Below are 7,657 nucleotides of genomic sequence, written 5' to 3'. Positions count from 1 at the left end.
AATAATAAAGGCAAAAGACAGTGACCCTCCTTAGGTTTGACAAAAAGACAATAATTTCTCTTAAGGTTTCAAAAACTTCATGAGGCCTCTCCTCAGGTTTGACAAAAAAAAAAAAAAATTTCTTATATTTTACCAAAAGATAAGCTTTTTAATTAAAAATTTGTATCCTTTTGGTAAATATCAAAGTAGATGTGTGATATTTTTGAAACCTCAAAGAGGTTTATGATATTTTCAAAATCTCAAAGGAAATTTTTGTCTTTTATCAAACCTCGAGAGAGAACACTTTTTTTTTACTTTAATAATAATAATAATAATAATAATAATAATGCGTTACATACGCATTAATATTTTTCACCAGCATTGATAATTAAGTTGGGAGTAAAATTGAATTATTAATCTGCTTTTAAATTACCTCACCCACCCCCCCCCCCCACCCATCACAATTATTCAAATTAATTAATTTGAAGCGGGCTACAAATTTACCACGATATAGGTGTAGGCAATTTTATCCCACGCAAAGAAAATATTTTCATAATATTTTAGACTAATTAAAATACATAGGTTATATATTTTAGTGAACATATATCATTGTGCCGACATCTTAGTTTTTTGTGATAATTGAATTAAAATACATAGATTATATTAAAGATTGTAATATATTTATTAAATAATATATATTTTAGTGAACATTTATCATTGTACCGACATCTTAGTTTTTAGTGATAATTGAATATATACTGTAACAATATATGCACATTTTATTTTAATTTTTTCTGATAAAGGTATGACGACAACGAATGTCAGCAAAGTGTATGGTTAATAATGATAGTTTCTACCAAAAAAATAGGATTATTTTTTTTTTATTTTTAAAGTTGGCAAGCAATTGAATGAGTATGTATTTTAATATTTTAACAAATACTTATACTAAATATATAGCATATTGAGTAGGCATACAAATCATTCAAAATTTAGTTGACTTTTTTACCTATTTAATTGTGCATTTTTTTAAAAAGAAGACTAAATTTGTTTGTGAAACTCAAAATTTTGAAATGCAAATGAACTAATGAAAATTGAAAGTCAAAACTTAAAATTTTATTGAATTTACAATTAGATGCTAGCAACTAGTTCGACCGTTGACCGACCGTGAGAACACTAATCAGCCCACTCTTTTTTCCAAGTCGACATCCTGGTTAGATTTAATTTATGCTTAAATTTTTTATATTAACGGAGAATATTAGTTTCATAATAGAATGAAAGCATAAAAACCTGTTTTATTAAGGAAAATAAGAAGTAACAATTAACCAATAGAGGAGTACATATTTTTATCAATAAAATTATAATGCAATCAATGAGCAAAATCAGTTTTAGAAAATTTAAGAGGTAACTTTTGTTCTTTCCTCGATTTTTTTTTTCTTAATGCCTTGTTTGGAACTTTTAAACATTATAAAAAGAAAAAGAAACTATGAATGAGTCGAGTAATTAACTTTTCATTTATTTCGTATATTATTAACCCTTTTTTTTTACTTTTTAATTATATTTGAATCAATTTCCATTTCAATAATTTTTTATCTAGAAAAAAAAAAATTATATTTCCTTCATGTTTCATTTTCCTTTTCTTTGTCCTTCCTTCATCCAAACAAGGCCTAATAGACACTGAAAATTAACATTCTTGCATTATAATCTCATTAAGAGAGGTATTTTCTTAGATATCATGTGGTTGCTTCCATTAATGTGATGTTTAATGTGCAGATTCTAGATTTGACCTGTGAATTAATTAATGGGTTTACAATGCGTTGTTCATGAATTATTAAAATTTAGTAAAATTTTAGTAAAATTTTTAATTATTAAAATTTAGAATTTTAGTAATTAAATTCTTATTTATTTATTATTTTCACTTTTGGTTTAATTGGTCATAGTAATATCAAATTCTTAGAAATATAATTTTCCAGGACCAGCTAGGTGAACGATTTAATCAAAGACCCTTAATATTTTCTTTTTCTTTCTTCGTTTTTCATATCCGGACTCATATTTTCTCATTGACATAATTAAATTTCAAAATTAACACTAACTATAAATGGACAAATTATGTAAATAAATAAAAATAAATTTAACAAATCTATAGAAATAATAGATTGAAATAAGAGCAAAATACCGAGTCTCGACAAAGTGTTCGACCAAGATACTTTAAGGGGCGACACTGTCAAGTTCCTAAGATTTCCTGAGGATCGAGATCCTACAAGTCTTAACCATCATATCGACCAGCAAAACCCTAAGGCGCGACACAATCGAAGACATTGAAGACTCGAATTCCTGATTTCCTGTGAGTCTCGACTAAGGTGTGCACAAGAATAATGGAGGGGTGACTTGGTCGACTTTTTGGGTTGTGCATGAAGTGTCTGACGGCCTGTGACAACCGGCGGCATTCGTATGTTTTCCAATGTATATTACATGGTCTTCTTTTCTACTTCCTGGCGTTAGTGACAGACGCGATGAATGCAAAGGAATGATTTTTTACTTTCTTTCAATTTATCACTTTCTTTACTTGCTTTCAATTTACTACTGTGTGTGTGATGAAAGGTTGTAGATAAAGATAAGCACTACTACATTTCCGTCAGGGGGAAATAGTTGAGTACAGATTCCCCAAAGGTGTATGTGATCATTGAGACAGGGTATACTCTGGTTCCCAATCATGCTCCGGACGGTTAGTGCACCCTTGCTACCATGTACCCTCGCACATCCCTCTCCCACTTTGACTTGAGATTCTTGGGTTTATACTTCTATCGAAGCCTAAAGGAGCATAGTCAGAGGCATGGAATCCAACGCCTAATTCAGCCATCAACACTGCTTTGTAGGAGTTGGGTAACGTAGAAATTTACTTTCTTTCCAGTAGTGTTAATTTGCATTCTTTCATTTAAATGCTTTTCATTAGTTGGATAGGAAACAACTTACAAAATATCATCTTTTTACTCCTTTTCATAACAAGGTTCTAGTAAACTAATTTGGAAGAGGTTCTATAAACTACGCTTCAAGTCCCTGAGGATCGAAACCTAGCTTACCCACATTCTACAAAACTTGGGATAGTTAGGTAGTATAAATTTTATTTTTGGTAGTTAAAGACCTAAGCCTTGGCGAGGCTACCAAATTTTGGCATCGTTGTCAGGGACTTGGCTACGGTTATGAACCAACTTTTAAATTAGGGTATTGTTGCCTTGTTCTTTTGATTTGCTCTCCTTTTATTTTCACTTTCTTTGTTATTTTTATTTTTCTTTGTTTTTTGTTTACTGTCTCTAAAGTATGAATATTTGTGCTTCAAAGTGTGTATGTTTGGTCTACATTCTTTGGAACCTGAGATACTTCCCATAGATCCTGAGATTGAAAAATCTCGTAGGTTCATTAGGAAACCTATCTCTAATTCTGAGAAGGCTGAGTCATCTAAACTAAAAGTCATGGCAGAAAATAACCCACCAATTCCCGCTAAACAAATCCTAGAACCCAAGATCCCTGCCTACCTGTGGTAGGAGAGCAACCCCTTCGGTCTCTTAGGGACTAATTTGTACCTAACGCATGCACATCACTGTCCTGCATCTGGTTCCAATGTTCAGGCAGCACAATTTGAGATTAAGACTTCAATCATCTTGATACTGCCCAAATTTCATAGGAATTCCACCAAAAATCCTTATCAGCATCTAAATGAGTTCTTGGAGATTTGCTCCACCATCTGCATACCTATTTTTAGTGATGAGTCCTTCGTCTTACGCTCTTTCCATTTTCTCTAAATGATAAGGCCAAAAATTGGTTGACATCCTTAGAGCCTAACTTGGTGACCAACTGGGCCACCATGCAACATGAAATTCTAAAAAAGTAATTCTCCATGGGGAAGACTAACCAGCTGCGGAGGGCAATCACAAATTTCTCACAAACGAATGGAAAACTTTTCTTTAAGACTTGGGAGTATTTTAGGGACCTTCTCTATAAATGCCCACATCATCAGATTCCCAGGTGGCAATTAGTTCAAACTTTTTATAAAGGGTTAGTCGAGAGAGATAGGTCCAAGGTTGATACATTGTGCGTAGGTACTTTCCTCACAAAGCACAAGAACAAGGCCTAGGTTCTCTTTGAAAATTTGGTTGAAAATTCTCAACAACACATGGTTGCCACTCATAGACTACCCAATCCATCAACCTCTTAACTTAAGGGAGTCTGCGAGTTGGCTACAAGCCAGGCCCTAGCACCTACCCTATATGCCATACCCAAAAAATTAGACCAATGCTTGTCTTTAGGACCGTAGACAAGCGTGTGCAGAGGTTTGTGCAATCTGCTCTGACCCTTCCCATACATTTTATAATTTCCCCCACACGCATTCCCAGTATGAGCTTGTGCAAGAAAAAGTGAAAGCCACCCCAATGGGTATGATAAGCCATCCAATGACCCTTATTCGAATACCTAGAACCTCGGGTGGAAACAACATCCCAATTTCTCCTGAAGGCCGCAAGCTCTAGGTTTTCAATCCCAAAGGTCTCCACAAGCCCCTAATGCTTTATCTTCATGCCCATACCAAAACCTCCAAAATCATTCTAGTTTAACCCCCAGATCTTCAACCGTTCAACAGCTGCCTCCACCTAAATATGACACATTTCAAGAGACGGTGCTGAGAACCCTTAAGATCATTGAGGCTGATCGCCAAGCGGAATGGAAACTCCTTCACTCTCACTACCAATCCATCACGAAGCTAGAAGCCACCTTAGGGCAACTAACTGCTACCTTGAGTCGTAGAGACAAAGGCAAGTTGCCAAGTCAGCCCATAGTGAATCCTAAGGGACAATATGGAGTGGAATATGAACTGGATGCTGGTCCCTCATCATATTATGAGCAAGCTCAGAGGTAACCACCCTCCAAAGTAACAAAATGATAGATAAATGAGGCAAGGAGCAACCAAGCAAGGAGAGAATAAGGATGAAAAGAGGGTAGTGCCCAACGTTTATTTGTGCACCCTATCCTCCTCTAGTTGGGTATACAAACCCTTGATTCCCACACCTGCAACTGGAAAGACCAACCCTCACTTCACCCCCCATAGAGCTTTTCACAGCCCCTTAATGGCATATTTTGCTGCCACTTTTGCACCTTCTCTATTCACGGCCCCTCAATGCTTGCATTCAATGTAGGATGGGTGAAATTAGGAATAGCTTCCCAAGAGGGGGGGGTGAATTGGCTTTTAAAAATTTCTTTTAATTCCTTTTTAGAATTCTTAAACTTCTTTTAATATTTAAACAATTCTTTTACTTGTTTATCTATTTTATCAATCAAATAAGAACTAAGTAAACATTCAATCTTCAACCACAACACTTATTGTTTAATCAAACAATTAATTAACTTTTCAACCAAACCAATCAATTTACCATGATAATCAAACCAAACAATCATAAGAATTCTCAGCTTGTATGTAGCCCTGTTGTTAATATGAATTTGAACCAAGTCTTGTAGTGAATGAGAATTTATGCTTGTTAACGTAAAGCCCTGTAAAACTGAATCAAATCACTATTTCCAAATATTTAGAACTCAAATAAACTCTTGGTAAATTTATCTTTTGGATGTTAACCAAGTAACGTACTCCTGTAAGGTTTCCGCAAGATATGGTGTAACCAACGTACTCCCTTCCGGTTTTCACAACCTAAATCAAAATTAAACCTTAAGTTTGTTTGATTTCCAAATATACTTATTTATATGATTTTCAAATTTAAACCATCCACACAATTTAAATATGCACTGAAAATAAAGAATAGGGAAAGAGCAAGTTAGTACAATTTTAGCACTATATACTTCAATGTAAAATATCAATAAGAAATATAATGAAGTTCAAGTGTAGAATTTACCAATATCCTTCTTAGAAGAGAATTGGCAGTAGGAATTCAAAGGAAGAAAAATCAGCACTTCAGAATATCTCAGCAAAAGAGATTTGCAATGAGTGAGCAAGATAACTTTGGAAGAACAATAGTGCTTTCAGCTTCTCAAAATAGATTTTTCAATTCTTGGATGTATTTTGATTTGCAAAACCATGTATTTATAGGCTTTCAAACTTGTTTCCATGATGCAAAAGTTTTCTTAGAGAGTTTCCCAAATTTTCAGAAAGTTTGGAGCTCAAACGACTACATTTTAAAATATTAGAATTTAAAAAATTTTCCTGTTGAATAGTGTTCAGATGTTTGAAGATTCGAGTTCAGTCATCTGAAGTTCCTGAAACCCCTAAAAAATGAACTAGACACAAGGTCAGTGACTCACTCGAAAAATGAGCAGCTCGGAAGCTATCCCAAGTATAGGAGTTCTATCGTGTAATATTAAGCCCAAAGGCTAGATCGTCTCCTCAGGGAATGCGTTTTAATCTCAAATTTTACTTTCTTCCAATCGAAATTAAAAAGGTACTGAACTCAGTTCAGATTCGGGTTTTCAAGATTGTGGAGACTTAAATGAAAACACAAATTAAAGTCCTAAAACTATCACGCATGGAATTAAATAACAATAATGAAAACCCTAGTCTACTTAAGGAAACACTAGATCATACTAACTAAAAATGGAAACTTTAAACATGAAATTAAAATAACAATAATGAAAACCCTAGTCTACTTAAGGAAACACTGGGACACGCGTTAATTAAAAATGGCAACCTGGAACATGGAATTAAAAACACACAACTGAAACTAAACTAGACACATACTAAAAAAAAAAAACCAAACCTACTAAAAATCGAACCTTTAGCACAATTAAGAGATCAAATCAAGACTCACAATTTAAATGCAAACATGAATTCAACGAAAATTTAAAAAATGTAAACAATAACGGAACACAATAAAAACACAACCTTTACTAATCATAGACCCTAACTAAATCAAATTTCGACAAAAAAAATATCTGAATTTAATTAAGAATGCTAAATTAAAATAACTATCAATTAGATAAACAAAAAGATTAATTTAACAATAATGAAATACCCAACATTACTCAACTTAAACAAAAATAAAGAAAACTCCAATAACATTAAAAAAAAAAAACTAAACTTTCTTCAATATTCCAAGATTCAAAGAAAAGTAAATAAAAGAAAGAAAGAAAGGAAAAGAGAGAGAGAGAGAGAAACAAATCCACAAAGCCGTGGCAGCAGCTGCGGCTGTGTGGATTGGTTCGTGGCTGTGGCATGGAGCAAGGAACAGAGGGAGAGTGGCTCACGGATCTGCTGGTGCTGTTGGCGGCCGCCGAAGAGAGCAACAAAGTGCAGCAGGAACTTTTTGTGCTACGGCAACAATGGGCAAAAGAGGTTTAAGCGAGAGAGAGAGAGGGATAAAGGGAAGGAGAACATAGAATAGAGAAACGAGAAAGAGAGCAAAGCAAAATTTAAAAGAACAAAAAAAAAAAAACTAACTAAAGAAGAAGAAGGAGAAGAGGAGAATGGGGAAGAGGAGAATGGGGAGCCCTGGGGGCTGCCTACACAGGAAGAGGAAGAGAAGGATTAAATAGGATAGGGGGGAAAGCCCTAGACCCAGATAGGAGACCCGACCCGGCAACTTGACCCAATTGGAGTTGACCCGAATTGCTATATTTTTTCATTTTTTTCATTCTCTGTTCATCGCAAATCTGACTCTTCTGGAGACCGTATCTCATAAAACTCAAA

At 34.3% G+C, this 7,657-nt stretch overlaps 1 non-coding gene across 1 annotated transcript; it reads right to left on the bottom strand.

Moving 5' to 3' along the window:
• Window positions 1-3,887: 3,887 nt before the first annotated feature.
• LOC131149968 (small nucleolar RNA R71) lies at window positions 3,888-3,993 on the bottom strand. The gene has a single exon (XR_009135356.1). It is a non-coding gene; the product is annotated as a small nucleolar RNA R71 (small nucleolar RNA).
• Window positions 3,994-7,657: the final 3,664 nt, after the last annotated feature.

The sequence above is a fragment of the Malania oleifera genome, chromosome 2, assembly GCF_029873635.1.
Source record: "Malania oleifera isolate guangnan ecotype guangnan chromosome 2, ASM2987363v1, whole genome shotgun sequence".
Classification (NCBI taxonomy): Eukaryota; Viridiplantae; Streptophyta; class Magnoliopsida; order Santalales; family Ximeniaceae; genus Malania; species Malania oleifera.
This window is presented reverse-complemented; position numbering and strand designations above follow the sequence as displayed.